The sequence below is a fragment of the Mustela nivalis genome (genome assembly GCF_964662115.1).
Source record: "Mustela nivalis genome assembly, chromosome: X".
Classification (NCBI taxonomy): Eukaryota; Metazoa; Chordata; class Mammalia; order Carnivora; family Mustelidae; genus Mustela; species Mustela nivalis.
In genome coordinates this window covers 81637964-81659381 of record NC_139040.1, presented here as the reverse complement: position 1 = coordinate 81659381, position 21418 = coordinate 81637964, and positions in this window count along the sequence as shown.

Here is a 21418-nt window from a genome sequence, read left to right as displayed (position 1 = left end):
GACTTCTAAGCTTTTACATGATCTAGCCACTCATTTAACCTCTGTGACCTCTTTCCCTGCTACTCTTCAGTCCCTCACAGTGGCCTCCTTGCTATTCCTCAGATATGCCAGGCACGATCCAACCTTATGGCCTTCAAGATAGCCAATTCCTTTGTCTGGAGTGACCTTATTGCTGATAGTTCTGGGCAAATGCATCACCTTTCCATACCTTTGTTCAATTGTCAGCTTCATTTTAACTACCCTGATCTTCCTATTAAAATTCTTAACTCTCCATCCCCTGCCTAGCAACCTTGATTTTTCTCACCCTGATTTAATTTTTCTTTTTCCCCATTGTACTCATCATTTTCGAATGCACTATGCAATTTTTATTAAGGTTTATAGCTTTTAATTGTCTCACCCATTAAAATAAATGTTCTACAAAGCCAAGTATTTCATTTACCAGTGTAGTCTGAAGTAATATCTGCCATATAATAGACAGTAGACAAGTGGTAAATTTCAGAATAAATTAATGTTGAGAGTATACTGAATTTCATAAGTCATTTCAATATTTTTTTTCCAAAAATGAACTATGTAAAACATACCTTAAATTTACTTCAAAATATTTTATAGCATATAATGGACAAAATAAGACAAAATAAGACAAAAAAAAAAACCCAAAATAAGACAAAAGCCTTAAAGAAACAATCATATAAATAACCATTTCAAACCTACTTAAAAATTGCATAATACCACACTCCTAGATCCTCTCTGAATGCTCTAAAATAACCCTTCAAAAGAAATACATTTTTAAAAATAACAGATTTTTTGGCCAATAATTTAATAAAATAAAAGATTCATTCATCTATGTAGATCATAATAAATGTTTTAAAAACATGAAATTATAACTCTGAAGTGTGCTAAAATGAAACCACCTGCTAAGGGTGAGAGAACAAAAATAAACATCATTTTTCCAAATAAGAGGAATTTATTACCTTTGAATCAAAGCATGTGGATTTGTTCAAACTGGCAATAAAGGAATATGGAAACACAAACCATAGAAAGTCATATTTCTAAAAGACTTCATAGTGAAGAGTATATATTTTTTAAATGCTACATAATGACAAGATGACAGGTTGTGACAAATAGCATTTTAAAAGCTCTACTCATAATGGAACGGAAGGTGTCATTTCCCTATAATTTTATATATGTCATTAATTTACTATATCTGGATACAACACATTACCAAACAGATGTTCATCAAAGACTAAATCATTTTTAATGGAACATAATAATTTGAACCTACATCTATTAATCATTTTTTTCAATCTAACATTTATAGTCTCGCTAAAAAATTTATCAGTTGTCGACAAAATTAAAAAAAAAATAAGATAAAAAGTCATGTTTGGAAATGTAGATTTTCTTTGAAATTTGCATTTAAATGAAAATATTTGCGGATATTTTTAAAACTTTAAATGTAATTTTATATATATCTGACCTATCACATGATATAAAATTTTTGGATTAAATATGACATATTTTTTTGATCTTGGTTGAAGGTATTAATAAAGAGCAACTGTTTGTATTATTTGTATTGTGATATCTTAGTTAATAAACATGAATAACTGGTATAAAATATGTTTTTTTAAAAATTTTATTTATTTACTTGACAGAGATCACAGGAAGGCAGAGAGGCAGGCAGAGAGAGAGGAATGGAAGCAGGCTCCCTGCTGAGAAGAGAGCCCACTGTGGGACTCAATCCCAGGAACCTGGAATCATAACCTGAGTCAAGGGCAGAGATTTTAACCCACTGAGCCACCCAGGCACCCTAAAATATGTATTTTTTTATATATAGAATTATCGTTCTTGCCAAAATATGGAACTAGCTGGAACTGAATGCCTCCTTCAAAGTCAGCTCTGGAGAAATTAGGCAAGTGTAATATGGAACTATTTCGGATATGAACCAAAAACAAAGAAATGGTGATAAATTCCTTAAAAGACTCAAAGTGGCTCTTGACTGGTATGTTTCAAGCTCTATTCCTGGTTTGAGGACAGGTTTTAATAGGCCTGCCACTGTAGAAATCAGCTGGATGTTTAGAGGCTATCAGAACTGTACAAAAACCTTGAAGGGGTAAAGACTTGAAAATTCTTTAGAGAGATTAGCTCCCTAAGGCATTATTCATCCAAACATTTTCCTCCAAACAATTAAGGCTGATGGATGAGGGGCACCTGAGGGGCTCTCTCATCACGTGGGTGGTGGGTTAAGCCTCTGCCTGTTCTGTAATATCAAGCATATCTAGTTAGTTGATAATATTGTTCAAGTCTTACATATCTTACTAATTTGATGACCGCTTGTCTATATAATCTTAAAGGTGTTCAAATTTTTTTCCATTTCTCTTCTAAGGTAGAAGTTATGATGTTTGTTCTTAGTTTTTCCCTATATATCCCCAAATCTGTTATTAAGTATTAAAAGTCAAGAATTATTATACTCCCTGACAAATTCATCGTTTTACTCTTCTGTAATTTTGACTTGATTTTTATGTCTGATAATGAAATTTGCTTTAAAATCACTTTTCATTATCTTGATATAATCACCAAAGTTATAGTGTGATTAGTGTTAATATAGCATAGTTTTTCTTTTAATTTATAAAGCACTTCTATATTTAATCCTGAAATAAAAACAGCTTTTTAACTCTGGAAGCGTCTTTCTAAATTATCTTTTTTTTTTTTTAATGAAGCAGTAGCAATTTTTGTTAAGGGACATAAACTGAAAGATCCTAAGAGTGGAGCACGCGCCCTGCCCTACTCATCCCCTCCTCTCTCCATAGCAGCCAGGATTCCTTCACTCTGTACAGGGAGCGGGTGACACTTGTATTGCCACCGGCCGCTGTGCCTGCCAGGGCCAGCTCTCCTGCTTCGCAACCGTTTCCAGACCAGAAGGCCTACGGCTCCTGCTCTTCTTCCTGGGCAGCGTGCTGCACCTTCCATAGATATGCTCCTGGGGAGCGTAGTGAAAGACGTGTCCCTGTCCTTAAGGCTCTTTCCACAGGCGCAACCGCGCTTCTCTCTCAGGCAGAGGGGTGCTAGGGCAAGGAGGATTTCGCTCCATGCGGGTATCTTCTACCGCATCCCCAAACCCAACTCAGATTTTCCAAAGAATGCTGTGCTTTCCCAGGGCAGATGAGAAGGCAAAGAGGCTTTCGCTGTATGCGTGTTTCTCCCACCGCGTGACTGGGCTCAGGCAATCAGCAGCAACCCGCAGAACATTTCTCAGCGAATGCTGTGCTTTCGCAGATGCTTTGGCTTGGAGCGAACAGCACTTCGCCGCAGCTTCCTCAGCAAGGCTTCAGTCTCGTCAGGGGAGAAGAGCTGCGGGAGACCTGGTGCCTCTTGGGCCTTGCTTTCCCGGCCTCCACGTTGTCGTCTGGGGTTCACCCTGCCAGGCTGAACGAAGCAGACACAGCCACAACCTTGCAGTAGCGTGGGGACCATGGATGGCACCCTATGCACACTACATCTCCCAGGGTAGGCATTGCTCGGCCTTTTACTCTGGCGCTCAGGCGGACTCCCGGACTAGGCCAGTGCTTTCCCACAGGAAAGGAGAAGTGACAGGATCCCTGCACACTGCCCGTGCACTGAATAGGGAGCTTTGGGGGACTGTCCCCACTCCTTCCCCTTAAACCCCGTGCCTCCTCCAAGCTTCCACATCCTGGAGGAAGATGGCATCGCACTCACCGTTATTTCAGGGAGCTGTTTCTGCGAGTTCAGCATAGGCGCCTGGTGGCTAGCGCATGTCTGCCCCAGGGACAGGTGGCCAAGGAGCTCCTCTCTCCTTGCGCCTAGAGGCTCAGGACAGGCATGCTTTCTGCCCAGACTCCTTCCTAAGCGTTGAGCACGCGCCCTGCCCTACTCATCCCCTCCTCTCTCCATAGCAGCCAGGATTCCTTCACTCTGTACAGGGAGCGGGTGACACTTGTATTGCCACCGGCCGCTGTGCCTGCCAGGGCCGGCTCTCCTGCTTCGCAACCGTTTCCAGACCAGAAGGCCTACGGCTCCTGCTCTTCTTCCTGGGCAGCGTGCTGCACCTTCCATAGATATGCTCCTGGGGAGCGTAGTGAAAGACGTGTCCCTGTCCTTAAGGCTCTTTCCACAGGCGCAACCGCACTTCTCTCTCAGGCAGAGGGGTGCTAGGGCAAGGAGGATTTCGCTCCATGCGGGAATCTTCCACAATGTTGCGGAGACTAGCTCAGGCATTCAGCTGCAGCATCTCAACATCCGATGCTGATTTCCCAATTAATGCTGTGCTTTCCCAGAAGAGATGCCTGGGCTAAGAGGCTTTCGCTGTATGCGGGTTTCTCCACCCGCGAGACAGGGCTCAGGCAAGCAGCAGAAGAGCCCGCAGAACCGACTCTGATTTCCCAGAGACTGCTATGCTTTCGCAGAGGTTTTCAGCTTGGCGCGAACCGAACTTCGCTGCTGCTTCCTCAGCAAGGCTTTGGTCATTTCGCTCTCTCGGGAAAGGAAAGAAGAGCCGCGGGAGAACTGGTGCCTTTTGGGCCTTGCTTTCACGGGCTCCAAGTTCGATCCCGGGGTTCACATTGCTAGGCCGAAATAAGCAGACACAGTCACAACCCTTCAGCAGCGTGCGTGGCCTAGCATGGCACTCTATGCCTATTACCATCTCCTGCGGTAGGTCAGGCTTTGTCTTTTGCTTTGGCCCTCAGGCAGACTGGGGATCTAGGCCAGTGCCTTCACCACAGGCGAGAGGAGGCGACAGGATCACTGCACATGGCCCGTGCACTGGGATGGGGAACTGTGGGGGCTGTCTCCACTCTCTCCCCTTCACACCCCCTGCCACCCACATCGCTGCCACATCTTGTTGGAAGACGGCATCTGACTGCCCGTTTCTCCATGGCGTTGTTTCTGCGAGTTCCGTGTATGGCACCTGGTGGCAAGCCCTAGTCTGCCCTTGGAAAAGGTGGCCAAGGAGGTGCTGTACACTTGGGACCAGAGGCACAGGACAGGACTGCCTTCTGCCCAGACTCCTTCCTCAGAGTGTAGCACGCGCCTCTGCCCTAGTCGTCCCCTCATGTCTCCTTAGCAGCCAGGCTTCCATCTCTCTGCACAGGGAGCGGGTGACACTTGTCTTGTCACCGGCCTGCTGTTCTTGCCGCGGCACGCTATCCTGCTTCCCGAGCGTTTCCCGACCCCAAGGCCAACAGCTCCTTCTCTTCTCCGGGGGCGGCGTGCTGCACCTTCCCCACACATGCATCTAGGGAGCGCGATGACAGACGTGTGCAACCACGCTTCTCTCTCAGGCAGAAGGGATGCTAGGGCAAAGAGTATTTCGCTCCATGCGGGTATCTTCCACCGCATCCCCAAACCCAACTCAGATTTCCTAACGAATGCTGTGCTTTCCCAGGGCAGATGAGAAGGCAAAGAGGCTTTCGCTGTATGCGTGTTTCTCCCACCGCGTGACTGGGCTCAGGCAATCAGCAGCAACCCGCAGAACATTTCTCAGCGAATGCTGTGCTTTCGCAGATGCTTTGGCTTGGAGCGAACAGGAATTCGCCGCTGCTTCCTCGCGTCAGGGATGAAAACCTGCGGGAGAGCTGGTGCCTCTTGGGCCTTGCTTTCCCAGGCTCTGTGTTCGCGTCCTGGGTTCACCATGCCAGGCCGAAATAAGTAGACACAGCCACAACCCTACAGTAGCGTGCGGAGCCTAGGAAGGCACCCTATGTACACTACCAATTCCCAGTGTAGGCATCGCTTGGCCTTTTACTCTGGCGCTCAGGTGGACTCGCAGACTAGGCCAGTGCTTTCCCACAGGAAAGGAGAAGTGACAGGATCCCTGCACACCGCCCGTGCACTGAATAGGGAGCTTTGTGGGACTGTCTCCACCCCTTCCCCTTAAACCCCGTGCCTCCTCCAAGCTTCCACATCCTGGAGGAAGACTTCATCTGACTTCCCGTTATTTCGGGGAGCTGTTTCTGCGAGTTCAGCGTAGGCGCCTGGTGGCTAGCGCCTGTCTGCCCCAGGGACAGGTGGCCAGGGAGCTGCTGTCTCCTTGGTCCCAGAGGCTCAGGACTGGCATGCTTTCTGCCCAGACTCCTTCCTAAGAGTGGAGCACGCGCCCTGCCCTACTCATCCCCTCCTCTCTCCATAGCAGCCAGGTTTCCCTCTCAATGCACACAGAGCGGGTGACACTTGTATTGCCACCCGCCGCTGTGCCTGTCAGGGCTGGCTCTCCTGCTTCCCATCCATTTCCAGACCAGAAGGCCAACGGCTCCTGCTCTTCTCCCTGGGCAGCGTACTGCACCTTCATCACTCGTGCTCCTGGGGAGAGCAGTGAAAGACGTGTCCCTTTCCTTATGGCTCTTCCCACAGACCCAATCGCACTTCTATCTCAGGCAGAGGGGATGCTCTGGCAAAGAGGATTTCGCTCCATGCGGGTATCTTCCACCATGCTGCGGAGACTCGCTCAGGCATTCAGCTGCAGCATCACACACATCCGATTCTGATTTCCCAACGAATGCTGTGCTTTCACATAGGAGATGCCCGGGCAAAGAGGCTTTCGTTGTATGCGGGTTGTTCCACCCGCGAGACTGGGCACAGGCAAGCAGCAGAAGAGCCCGCAGAACCGATGCTGATTTCCCAGCGACTGCTATGCTTTCCAACACTATGTTTACTATTGTGAGTCTTTGCCTCTCCATATCAACATTTAAATAAATTTTTAATATAAAAAAAAACTCTTGCTGGAATGCATTAATTGTATAGATAAACTTGGAAACCAGTGACATCTTGAGCTTAGCAGGAGATAGACCATGGACATCAGTTGTCACAGTGGTGCCTCTGGCAGAACCTACTGCAAATCCCTAGGCAAAATGAGACCTCAAGCATCTGAGAAAATGTCTAAGAAGTACTTGATACATACCTTGGGTATGGTTTATTGAAGTGTCCACCTGTCTGAAAGCTGGGGAATCGAGATAAGGGAGGGAAAATTAGTTATGATAAAACATATCAACAAACATCAATAAATTTTGTAAAACTAATTGTCATGGCTCATATACAATATGACCAACAAAGGGACCATCAAAAGGAAAGAATCCGTTATGTTTATTGTGAAATTTTTTATTCTAAATAAAGCAATGAGAGGGGAAGACACAATGAGAAAATTACCATTTTATAAATGGTAAACTTCTTAAAAAATGGAATAGGTTTTATATTCTAAGTAGTATATTGAAAAGTAAAACATTGGGGCACCTGGGTGGCTCAGTTGTTTGGGCTGCTGCCTTTGGCTCGGGTCATGATCTCAGGGTCCTGGGATCGAGCCCTGCATGGGGCTCTCTGCTCCGCAGGAAGCCTGCTTCTCTCTCTCTCTCTCTGCCTGCCTCTCTGCCTACTTGTGATCTCTGTCTGTCAAATAAATAAATAAAATTTTTAAAAAAAGAAAGAAAAGTAAAACATTAAAAAATAAAATTTTAATTTAAAAGAATTATGTAATTTTTTAAAAAGCTTAAAAATAGCAGAACCATTTTTCTTATAACTGGAAAATACATTGTATATATATCTATGAAAAATACTTGTCAGTTGCCTGGGTGGCTCAGTGGGTTAAGCCGCTGCCTTCATCTCAGGTCATTATCTCAGGTTCCTGGGAGCCCCACATCAGGCTCTCTGCTCATGGGGGAGCCTGCTACCTCCTCTCTATCTCTGCCTGCCTCTCGGCCTACTTGTAATCTCTCTCTGTCAAATAAATAAATAAAATCTTTAAAAAAAAATATCTTGTCATGGGGGCGCCTGGGTGGCTCAGTGGGTGAAAGCCCCTGCCTTTGGCTCAAGTCAGGATCCCAGGTTCCTTGGATCCAGTCCCACATAGGGCCCTCAGCTCAGAAGGGAGCGTGCTTCCTCCTCTCTCTCTGCCTGACCCTGCCTACTTGTGATCTCTGTCAAATAAATAAAATCTTTTATAAAAAAATTTTTTTTAAATAACTTGTCATGTCTGTAATCAGGAGCATATGGAAAAAAATAATATCTGAGGACAATACTTCTGCCATGTTTTGTGCCTTGTTAATATTTTTAAACACTCAGCCAACTTTTAGTTTATTGAAATACTTGCTAAGATACAAGCAGTGCCTTTTGGAGCCCTATGACTATAAAAATTAATTGCAAATATTCAAAATGTTTACAATGGTGTCACTATTTAGAACCACCACCAAGCATGTTTCAGAAGTAAGCATAACTGTTACTCTTCTGTAAGGCAAAAGGGCATGTTTTCAGGAGTTCCATCTGCTGTACTAGGAGGTGAATCAAGTAATGATTTTTGTCTGTAAAATAATTCACTTTTCAATCTAACATTCCTCATTCCACATTATAATAATAAAAACTAGGAGGAGACTAAAATAAACAACTACAACTACAACAACCAGCTTTTCCTTCAGTGGAAAAGTAAATAGAACCTTATGAGTAGCCTGAAATTTTTTAAAAATATTTTTAAGATAAGCGTTTTTGTTAGAAAACCATATATTTTATATTACTAAGAAATAACAGGCAAAGTTTTATTAACTTCTAAAAAGTCTAGTTACTTCTATTTATCTATTAACTCATCTCTTTATGAAGTAGAACATGATCACACCTATTGTATCTACCCAAGTTTGTATGCTTTGGTTATTTTATGTTTGCTATTTCCTTGCTTAATTTTTACAATATTTGATACATAATAGTATCTTTAAGTCCATCTATGGTTTCAGAGATTTTGTTTGAACTTCATCAAAATGTACCATACTTTTTGCACTGTCCTTGTTTTACTTCTCTATTAACTTTCCAAGATTTATTCAATTTAGAGTGTGTAGCTATCATTTTTATTCCTCCATAAAGCTATGTTTACAAATTTGTATTTATCTGTACTTTAAAAAATAACTTAATTATATACCATTTCTCATCTCACGTAACACTCACGTTACTTCTACACTTATCAGATATTATGTAACTGAAAACCACAACTCAGCAACAATATAGCACCATTTTTCAAAATTAAATGGCTTACCAGAAGTCTTTAATTCTATCCTTTATTTGTATTAGATGACCCTTTATTCTGGTATTTGGCATTGTTCATATGGAGGAAAGCTTATAAGTTCATATTCCATAAATAGAAGGATTTATTATGATTGATTAATTATTTTCATTTAGAATGCATAGAATATGGTTGATTTAATATTTCTTTCTTACTCTCTGCCTGGAACATAGTGCTATCTATGTAATAGCCACTAAAATATTAAGTTAATTACCTGGACTTTAAACTTCATATGAATAGGAATAACATACAGAACTCTTCTCAGATTGGGACACCTGGGTGTCTCAGTCAGTTAACGGCCTGAGCCTTTAGCACAGGTCATGATCTTAGGGTCCTGGGACTCAGTTCTGCCACACATTCCCTGCTTAGCTGGGAGTTTGCGTCTCCCTCACTCTGCTGCTCCCCCTGCTTGTGCTCTCTCTCACTCACAAATAAATAAAATTAAAAAAAATGAATTCTTCTCAGATAGCTAATATACAATATCGTCTTTGTATTCATCAAATATAAAGTGCCATATAATAATGAAATTCAGACTACTTCAAATTCATTTTTTAACCAGTAAGAAAGTACTGGAAACAAACCAAAAATGTCTTTAATGAATTAAAGAAATTGATTTTCAATATCTTAATGTTTCTAAAATAAATTGCAAGATTTTTATACTAGATATCAGTGTAAATATTCATTATACAATGATATTCTAAAAATAAACCTGAGAAAACTACTTGACACATATGATGACAATAACGAGTTTGACAAAAGTCAGTTTCAGTAAAACTTACAACACCTACCACCTGAAACTCTTGTTCTATAATTTCATTATTTTAATTTACAAAAATACAAAAGTAATATATCAGAGTAAGTATATTGATAGCTTTGAAGGTATGCTCTGGTTGTGCACTGTGTACTATTTAAAGGGGATTCAAATATGTGATGCTTATGGTGTGACTCTATTAAAATTCAACAAGTTCAGAAGCATACGAGGAATAGAATAAAGACAAAAGATGACCCTTTCTTATCCTAAAGATAGACAATGGCATATATGTGCTAGTTGGGGAGAGAATCCAGTCAGTAGATGGAGGATGTGGTAGTGAAAAAAAAAAGACACAAAGTTTTGGTTGACCGTTTAGCACTATATTTAACAAAGTGAAATTGTGTGTTAACAGCTTTGAATAAAATCCAAAAAATATTTTCAATTCATTGAAGATTATTTAGGAAAAACTTGAAGAATACAACGTGATAGGGATTCCAATAAAAGATTCATAAGCAATACAAGTTTCAGAATTTTTGTATATTTTCCCTAAAAAGCCATTTGATTTAAATTAAAAAGTATTCTATTTACCTGTCACTTAAATAAGAGGAAATTATTTGGTTTTGTAAGACGTCAAAAAAATAAATGAACATATCTCTAGAAAACAGATATGCACACTAAGTTAAAAATAATAGTGCTTAAGCTGTTCAGCAAACATTTGTAAAATTCCTTGCCATCAGCTAGCTCTGGAGTTCTGCTAGGTGAGTAAGGCCATGTATGTTACTGCTCAGAGTACTGACGCAAAGCAATTGTCCCCTTCATCTCCATTTTTTGCCATTGATATGTCATGCTATGTTGTTTAGAGATACATAAATGGCCCTACATGAAGGCCTTGTTTTGTGTGTATATGGGTGACTGTGATTTAACTTTCAAATCAGATGGCTCCTGATTTACAATGATTCAACTTATGATATATTTGGCAATGATGTGAAAGTGAAAGTGATTCAGTAGAAACTGTACTTTGAATTTTGAATTTGGGTCTTTATAAAAAGGGCCAGTGATATGTGGTATGGTGCCGTCTTGTGATGCTGGGCAGGGGCAGTGATCCACAGCTCCCAGTCAGCTAGAAGATTACAGGGGTGAACACCTGATATTCTTACAACCATTCTATATATAACCATTCTTCTTTTTTTAGTGTAATATTTAATAAATTGCATGTGATATTTGATACTTTGTTATAAAATAGGCTTTGTTTAAGATGATTTTGCCTAAATGCAGGCAAATGTAAGTTTAAATAAGCTTAAGGTAAGCTATGATATTTGATAGTTTAGGGGTATTAAATGCATTTTCAGTTTTTTATGTGTGTCTCTGGACATAGCCCCCTTGTAAGCTGAAGAACATCTCTATATGTATATGTAGCCTTGGTATGGTTTACATATTATTGGCATGAAACATCTAGAACAGTACGTGTGCCATATAATTATCTACAACATCAAACAAGTTTCTTGAAAACTTGTGCCAAAGGGGTTATGTCTTTAAGGATTCTTATTTCAGAAAGGTTCTCTCAAACGTAAGATTGTTCAGAAGTTAAGTAAAAATCTGACCAAACTCAACATTTTTCCATTTTCCCTAGTGAGCAAAGATAGCTAAAATCTATCTGCCATTTTCAACACTGTACTCAACGACTGTAATTCTAATTTAAGAACAGATTATTTATATCAAAACCACATGTTGGCCTAATCTTACACAATATTCATAAATCTCACTCAGAGCCTTGGACCCTTTTATTTGTTGAGTCTATATAGTCTATATAGACTGACCTCATAGCTTCATGTATGTCTATACTTTTAAAAATACATGCATCAGTTCCATTGTAAAATGTCTGGGTTATAAAATGTGCTATGCTATCAAAATGGTACTAAGAACATACAAATGACCTGATGTAATGAACTGGACCAGATTGCCAGATATCACATTTCATACCAGAAAGATTCAGTGTTAAGTTTTAAAATGGCCAGCTATACTTCGACTGAATTATAACTCATTTAACTTCTTTCTTTGTGTACAGTATTATACATTAGTCAGTACTATAGTAAATAAGTACTTTGGACAGATGTAAATATGCTGTAATAAAAAATGTTTTTCTTCTTTCTTTTAGTCCTTTTTACTTGTAAGACTATCCACAAATACTATGCCTCCCCCAAAATGATTTGCAATCCAAATTTTTCTCTAAATGAATTTATAGCACAGAAAAAAATATATATATATACACTTACAGTAGACATGTTCAAAAATAGTTACACAACAGCTGGGCCCTAAGTGTAAGCAGTATAGTTGTTTTGTTTTGTTTTGTTTTCTTTAAAAAAAAAGAAAGGTTATGTGAAATATTGGAATTTTATTTCGAGGCCTAGTATTTCAAGACAGTTAACTACACTTACAGTGTCAACAGCCTCTTGTTGGCAGTAATATTTTATTGGCTCCATGGAATAACAGCAAGAATTTACTATTGTTTCTTTCTTTTATGATACACACAGAAAAACAAATTGACACATTTGCTCAAGACCAACCAGAATCATTTTAACCTATAAAAATTGATGGGAGGCCTTCACTGCCAAAGTCACTGCTGGGTTTTCACAATTCATTGCAGACAATCTGCTACTCCCATTATGATAAAGGAGAGAAGAGTCATAATCAGGGAAGAAATCTAGATTAAAATACGTGTAATTATCATTGAATTATTTAGCCTGCTGTAGGATTATTATTATTAGTGTCATTTGATAATTTTCTCTCATTTTATTAAACACAACTGTGAGTAATTACCCTACCTAATATTTCTCTGTATTGGCTGACAAGCTAGCAAACATTCATGAAAATATCCATTAGCCACACATATAAAATGCTGCATTATGATGCTGTTGAATCAGAACATACCACTACCTGATCCTGTAGCTCTTTGAGGATTTGCAAATCAATTAATTCTATGTTTATTGGATTCTTCCCATACAATTAGAAAATGTATAATAGAGTCCATGAACATTATTAGTTTTACCATTTTAAACCAGCAATCTCACTTTGATTTTTACAAAACCAGAAATATAAACACACACATTTGGATCAGTTTTCTGTTTGTCTGGACTTCAAAATCCTATTCCTCAAGATAATGCACACCAAAGTTCTGGATTAAACAAGAAATTAGATGGCACCTGAACACTTGGTTTAATATTCTCCAAAGGACTATGCAACTTATTTCTTACATTATGACATTGCTTTACATAGATCCACACTTTTATAATGTTAGTATTTTTAATAATCAATAAAGTCAATTAATCATGATTAAAAATCAAACATAAAAATTTCTACTTTTTGCTTTTGCCCCCTCCATTTAGAACTTATTTATAGCCTGATAATTTAAAGGTCCCTATGTTTATGAAAATCTGGACAGAAATAGCTCTAAGATCCCATTTAGAACTTGATATTAATCTAAGTCTTTTGGCTCCATTTGCTCTCTTTGAGAGCAAAGAGTAGGACAAAGGATTTGAGTACTGTTAGTTTATCTGGGAGATTATCCAAGGTAGAAAAGAATGGGAAAGTGATACAGTGAAGAAGCAACTTTGTCAAAGAGGTACATTGTTGATATAATTGTTGTGGATAGAAAATGAAGGCTTGCTTTTACTGAAAGGTCCTGAGAAACTGCTTTACGTTGTCCTCATGAAGACCTGAAAACTGACAATTTTATCTATGGTTCTTATTTCCACTTCACTGAGAGCTGTCCTCAGAGGACATTAACTCTCCTACACTTTTGGGTTGTGTTGGACACATTCTAAAATGAGAGAGAGAACATGAGATGCTATCAGTGTTAAGTAACTGCAATTCCCATGGAACTATCCACCACAGGTTTGGCTATAATCAGGTGTTGGGCCTTGATATCAGAGGGATTTGAGGCAGTATCATTTTAGGTTAATCATTATATCTGAAATTTCCAAAAACTTCAACTGATGAGACTTTGATTATAAATCTATAAATATAACAATAAATCTACAGTATTCAAATTATTTTCACAGACAAAGCATCAATTGATTAATATTTAAATGTTACAAAATACTGAACTGAAAGAATTTGGTCATATAACAACGTGTAAGAAGTAGAACTTAGGTCTAAGTTAGAACTCAGGATGCATTGGAGAATCAGTTAAGAAATTGAATGGAGGGACGCCTGGGTGGCTCAGTGGCTTAAGCCACTGTCTTCGGCTCAGGTCATGATCCTAGGGTCCTGGGTTTGAGCCCCAAATCGGGCTTTCTCTCTGCCTGCCTCTCTGCCTGCTTGTCCTCTCTCTATGTCAAATAAAAAAATAAAATCTTAAAAAAAAGAAATTGAATGGATGTCTATCTTATAGGTTTGCTAAAAATCAGTGACTTTGTGTTCACGTGTGGCTATGTAGGAATTTTTAAATCTCTCTAAGAAGTTATTAAATTTGATTATATAATGGCAGTAAAGGATGGAGAAAAGCAAAGTACAAACCCCATAAAGACAAAGGCACTGAGTATGAGCGAAGAGTAATAGATATGAAGAATCAATGCATTTGAGGAAAGTGGGAATTGAAATGCACAATGATTGTTGACTTTTAGATGGAGAAAAAAACTAGCTTGCAAGAAGGAAATAACAGAAGACATGTTGTGATGTGAGACAGAATCCTAGAAAAGGCAGTAATGTGGAATGAAGGAGTAGGGAGAGCATATCAGGTAATTTGGATAGGAAGGATTTAGGAGGTAATTGCTTGATAAATTTTATATGGCCCACTTAAACGCACAGATTTCTCTTCTTTAATTTATATGGAGAACAGGGTGTCCTTTCTCTTCACTTTCAGAGCACCAGAGGTGTACTCTTTCAGACTGAAAACCTGAAAATCTCAGGACTCAGTTGCTTAAGCACAGCTGAGAGGACATATTTCAATTAAGATTTACATTTTGCTGTATGTAGTAGACTTTCAAAAGTGGTTTAACCATATTTTTTTCATTTAACAAGAAGACTACAGAGAGTGTTTTCTGGTGTTGGTTCAGCGTCTTCAGAAAGTCAAGTGAACTATCTTAGAGGTTTTCATGGCTTTTTATTCACAGTTGCAAAAATTGCTGTTGGAGTTCTCACTGTTAAGCCCACATTTCTGGCAGAAAGATAGAGGTAAAAGAGCATGATAGCTTGTACGACTGATACTTTGTCATATGCTTACAATATAACTAGAAAAGAGACAATAAAATATTTGATGTTGTTTTAAGTTTCCTTGTTGTCAATCCCTCAGTGCTTTCTGATATTAAAGGAAAAAGTAGATGGATATTGACCTGGCAACTATCAACACCTGTCAGTCTCTTGGATAACCAATTTCTCTATAATCTCTTCTTCCCAGTAAAAAAAAATAAAATATATTCAACTGATTTTCAGTTGTTCCAAATGGACAGAATACCCTTCCTAATGATAGCATGTCTTATAAGATAGATAATTGGCTTGCTACCAATATACCCAGATGTGACTGTGGAGAGACAGGAAAAAAATAATAATATTTATTTATTCCTTGGGTTGACCCTGTTTTCACAGATGCATTACTTTTAGAAAAGCTTGGTTTGGGACATTGGAATGAATTTACTTAATGGGTCTGTATGTAATTGGGTAGGAGGAAATTTGTATTTCTACAAAAATTATTAGAAATCTATCTTATTCTCTTTTGTTAATTTTTACATGTTTAAGAATCCAACGTTTTTGTCTAGCAGACAAGATCTTAAATCCTAACAAAACTCAATTTTTTTCTTTTTTTTTTAAGTTTGAGAGCCTCATCTTCTCCCATGCTGCTTTAAATACAACTCAAAAAAAAAGGAGCTAAGTGGGGCAGTAAGAATAGACTTTTTATTTTATTTTATTTATCTGATTTTTAATTAAAAAATTAAAGATTGTATTTATTTATTTGAGAGAGAGAGCATGAGTGGGGTAGGGGGAGGTAGCTGCAAAGAGAGACTGAGAAGTATACTCCCTAATGAGCAGGAAGCCCGATATGGAGCTCGATCCCAGGATCCTGACGGAGATCATGACCAGAGACAAAGGCATATATATACATGTGCAAAATCCCTTTCATTCTGGGAAACAATACTTTACAAGAGATGTTTGAAAAAGTACTGTGGAATCAACTTTAATTGGAGAAACAAAAATTTAATTGACTTTTGTAAAGCTACAGGGATCCAAATGATGGGAATCCCAGCCCGTTTAGGTTGTGGACCACAGAGTATTCTTTTCTGTAATATTTTATTTTCTTCCATGTCTACTAACTCCAGTCCAAGTTCACTGATCTCTTTTTAGATAGTGCACCCGTTTCTCCATGGGGTTGTTTCTGCGAGTTGCAGGTATGGCACCTGATGGCAAGCCCAAGACTGCCCCAGGGACAGGTGGCCAAGGAGCTGCTATCTCCTTGGGCTCAGAGGCTCAGGACAGGCATGCTTTCTGCCCAGACTCCTTCCTAAGAGTGGAGCACGCGCCCTGCCTTACTCATCCCCTCCTGTCTCCTTAGCAACCAGGCTTCTGTATCTCTGCACTGGGAGCGGGTGACACTTGTATTGCTACCGGCCTCTGTGCCTGCCAGGGCCGGCTCTCTTGCTTCGCAAACGTTTCCAGACCAGAAAGCCAAAGGCTCCTGCTCTTCTCCCCGAGCAGCGCGCTCCCCAGGAGCAAGTGTGGCAAAGGCGCAGCACGCCACCCCCAGAGAAGAGAAGGAGTCATTTACCTTGGGGTCAGGAAACGCTCGGGAAGCAGGAGAGCCTGCCCTGGCAGGAACAGAAGGCCGGTGGCAAGACAAATGTCACCCGCTCCCTGTGCGGAGAGACGAAGCCTGGCTGCTAAGGAGACATGAGGGGACGACTAGGGCAGGGACGCGTGCTCCACTCTGAGGAAGGAGTCTGGGCAGAAGGCAGGTCTGTCCTCTGCGTCTGGTCCCAAGGGCACAGCATCTCCTTGGACAACTGTCCGTAGGGCAGACTTGGGCTTGCTACCAGGCACCTTACCCTGAACTCGCAGAAACAGCTCCCTCGAGAAATGGGCAGTCAGATGCCATCTTCCTCCAAGATGTGACAGCCTTGTCGGTGGCTGGGGGTGTGCCGGGAAAGGAGTGGCAACAATCCCCGAATGCTCCCCATTTAGTAACGGGCGGTGTTCAGGGATCCTGTCGCCTCTCCTCTCCTGTGAGGAAGGCACTGACCTAGTCTGCGAGTCCACCTGAGGTCCACTGCCAAAGACCAAGCGTTGCTTGCACCGGGAGAAGGTAGTGTGCATAGAGTCTCATCCTAGGCCATGCACGTTGCTGCAGGGTTGTGACTGTATCTGCTTAGTTCGGCATAGCAAGGTGAACCCCGGGCGAGAACTTGGAGCCCGGGAAAGCAAGGCCCAAAAGGCACCAGCTCTCCCGGGGCTCTGTTTTCCTGCCACAACAAAGCGAACGACGAAAGCCTTGCTGAGGAAGCAGCAGCGAAGTGCATTTCGCACCAAGCTGAAAAACTCTGGAAAGCATAGCAGTCGCTGGGAAATCAGAATCGGTTCTGCGGGCTCTTCTGCTGCTTGCCTGTGCCCAGTCTCGCGGGTGGAACAACCCGCATACGGCGAAATCTCTTTGCCGGAGCAACTCCTATGCGAAAGCACAGCATTCGTTGGGAAATCAGAATCGGATGTGTGTGATGCTGCAGCTGAATGCCTGAGCGAGTCTCCGCAGCATGGTGGAAGATACCCGCATGGAGCGAAATCCTCTTTGCCAGAGCATCCCCTCTGCTTGAGATAGAAGCGCGATTGGGTCTGTGGGAAGAGCCATAAGGAAAGGGACACGTCTTTCACTGCTCTCCCCAGGAGCACGAGTGATGAAGGTGCAGTACGCTGCCCAGGGAGAAGAGCAGGAGCCGTTGGCCTTCTGGTCTGGAAATGGTTGGGAAGCAGGAGAGCCAGCCCTGGCAGGCACAGCGGCGGGTGGCAATACAAGTGTCACCCGCTCTATGTGCATTGAGAGGGAAACCTGGCTGCTACGGAGAGAGGAGGGGATGAGTAGGGCAGGGCGCGTGCTCCACTCTTAGGAAGGAGTCTGGGCAGAAAGCATGCCAGTCCTGAGCCTCTGGGACCAAGGAGACAGCAGCTCCCGGGCCACCTGTCCCTGGGGCAGACAGGCGCTAGCCACCAGGCGCCTACGCTGAACTCGCAGAAACAGCTCCCCGAAATAACGGGAAGTCAGATGAAGTCTTCCTCCAGGATGAGGAAGCTTGGAGGAGGCACAGGGTTTAAGGGGAAGGGGTGGAGACAGTCCCACAAAGCTCCCTATTCAGTGCACGGGCGGTGTGCAGGGATCTTGTCACCTCTCCTTTCCTGTGGGAAAGCACTGGCCTAGTCTGCGAGTCCGCCTGAGCGCCAGAGTAAAAGGCCAAGCGATGCCTACACTGGGAAATGGTAGTTTACATAGGGTGCCATCCTAGGCTCCGCACGCTACTGCAGGGTTGTGGCTGTGTCTACTTATTTCGGCCTGGCAGGGTGAACCCAGGACGCCAACACAGAGCCTGGGAAAGCAAGGCCCAGGAGGCACCAGCTCTTCCGCAGCTTTTCATCCCTGACGCGACTGAAGCCTTGCTGAGGAAGCAGCGGCGAATTCCTGTTCGCTCCAAGCCAAAGCATCTGCGAAAGCACAGCATTCGCTGACAAATGTTCGGCGGGTTGCTGCTGATTGCCTGAGCCCAGTCACGCGGTGGGAGAAACACGCATACAGCGAAAGCCTCTTTGCCTTCTCATCTGCCCTGGGAAAGCACAGCATTCGTTGGGAAATCTGAGTTGGGTTTGGGGATGCGGTGGAAGATACCCGCATGGAGCAAAATACTCTGCCCTAGCATCCCTACTGCCTGAGAGATAAACGTGGTTGCAAACGTCCGTCACCGCTCTCCCCAGGAGAAAGTGTGTGGAAGGCACAGCACGCCACCACCGGAGAAGAGAAAGAGCCGTTGGCCTTGGGGTCAGGAAACGCTCGGGAAACAGGATAGCGTGCCCTGGCACGAACAGCAGGCCGGTGGCAAGACTAGTGTCCCAGGCTCCCTGTGCAGAGAGGTGGAATCTCCTGCCATGTTGACATGAGGGGACGACTAGGGCAGGGGTGCGTACTACCCGCTGAGGAAGCAGTCTGCGCAGAAGGCAGGCCTTTCCGGTGCCTTTGGTCCCAAGGGCACAGCATCTCCTTGGTCACTTGTCCAAGGCCTGACTTGGAGAGGTGACAGGATCACTGCACACCGCCCGTGCACTGAATAGGGACCTTTGGGGCACTGTCCAACCCTTTCCCCTTAAACCCCGTGCCTCCTCCAAGCTTCCACATCCTGGAGGAAGATGGCATCGCACTCCCCGTAATTTCAGGGAGCTGTTTCTGCGAGTTCAGCGTAGGCGCCTGGTGGCTAGCGCAATTCTGCCCCAGGGACAGGAGGCCAAGGAGCTCCTCTCTCCTTGCGCCCAGAGTCTCAGGACAGGCATGCTTTCTGCCCAGACTCCTTCCTAAGCGTTGAGCACGCGCTCTGCCCTACTCATTCCCTCCTCTTTCCGTAGCAGCCAGGCTTCCATCTCTCTGTACAAGGAGCAGGTGACATTTGTATTGCCACTGGCCGCTGTGCCTGCCAGGGCCTACTCTCCTACTTCGCAACCGTTTCCAGACCAGAAGGCCAATGGCTCCTGCTCTTCTTCCTGGGCAGCGTGCTGCACCTTCCATAGACATGCTCCTGGGGAGTGCAGTTAAAGACGTGTCCCTTTCCTTAAGGCTCTTTCCACAGGCGCAAACGCGCTTCTCTCTCAGGCAGAGGGGTGCTAGGGCAAAGAGGATTTCGCTCCATGCGGGTGTCTTCCACAATGCTGCGGAGACTAGCTCAGGCATTCAGCTGCAGCATCCCAACATCCGATGCTGATTTCCCAACGAATGCTGTGCTTTTCCAGAAGAGATGCCTGGGCAAAGAGGCTTTCGCTGTATGCGGGTTTCTCCACCCGCAAGACTGGGCTCAGGCAAGCAGCAGAAGAGCCCGCCGAACCGATTCTGATTTCCCAGCGACTGCTATGCTTTTGCAGAGGTTTTCAGTTTGGCGCGAACCGAGCTTAGCTGCTGCTTCCTCAGCAAGGCGTTGGTCATTAGCTCTGTCGCGGCAGGGAAGAAGACCGTCGGGAGGGGTGGTGCCTCTTGGGCATTGCGTTCACGGGATCCAAGTTCGCGCCCTGGGTTTACTTTGTTAAGCCGAACTAAGCAGACACAGTCACAACCCTTCAGCAGCGTGCGTGGCCTAGCATGGCACTCTATGCCTATTACCATCTCCTGGGATAGGCAAGGCTTTGCCTTTTGCTCTGGCGCTCAGGCAGACTCGGGGTCTAGGCCAGTGCCTTCACCACAGGAGAGAGGAGGCGACAGGATCCCTGCATACGACCCGTGCACTGGGATGGGGAAATGTGGGGGACAGTCTCCACTCCTTCCCCGGCACACCCCCTGCCACCCACATCGCTGCCACATCTTGGTGGAAGACGGCATCTGACTGCCCGATTCTCCATGGGGTTGTTTCTGCGAGTTCCGGGTATGGCACCTGGGGGCAAGCCCAAGTCTGGCCTTGGACAAGTGCCCAAGGAGATGCTGTGCCCTTGGGACCAAAGGCACAGGAAAGGCCTGCGTTCTGCCCAGACCGCTTCCTCAGAGGGGATCACGCACCCCTGACCTAGTCGTCCCCTCATGTCTACTTGGCAGGAGCTTCCACCTCTCCGCACAGGGAGCCTGGGACACTTGTCTTGCCACCGGCCTGCTGTTCGTGCCACGGCAGGCTATCCTGCTTCCCGAGCGTTTCCCGACCCCACGGCCAATGGCTCTTTCTCTTCTCCGGTGGTGGCGTGCTGTGCCTTCCACACACTTTCTCCTGGGGAGAGCGGTGACGGACGTGTGCAACCACGCTTCTCTCTCAGGCAGAAGGGATGCTAGGGCAAAGAGTATTTCGCTCCATGCGGGTAACTTCCACCGCATCCCCAAACCCAACTCAGATTTCCCAACGAATGCTGTGCTTTCCCAGGGCAGATGAGAAGGCAAAGAGGCTTTCGCTGTATGCGTGTTTCTCCCACCGCGTGACTGGGCTCAGGCAATCAGCAGCAACCCGCCGAACATTTGTCAGCGAATGCTGTGCTTTCGCAGATGCTTTGGCTTGGAGCGAACAGGTATTCGCCGCTGCTTCCTCAGCAAGGCTTCAGTCGCGTCAGGGATGAAAAGCTGCGGTAGAGCTGGTGCCTCCTGGGCCTTGCTTTCCCAGGCTCTGTGTTGGCGTCCTGGGTTCACCCTGCCAGGCCGAAATAAGTAGACACAGCCACAGCCCTGCAGTAGCTTGTGGAGCCTAGGATGGCACCCTATGTAAACTACCATTTCCCAGTGTAGGCATCGCTTGGCCTTTTACTCTGGCGCTCAGGCGGACTCGCAGACTAGGCCAGTGCTTTCCCACAGGAAAGGAGAGGTGACAAGATCCCTGCACACCACCCGTGCACTGAATAGGGAGCTTTGTGGGACTGTCTCCACCCCTTCCCCTTAAACCCTGTGCCTCCTCCAAGCTTCCACATCCTGGAGGAAGACT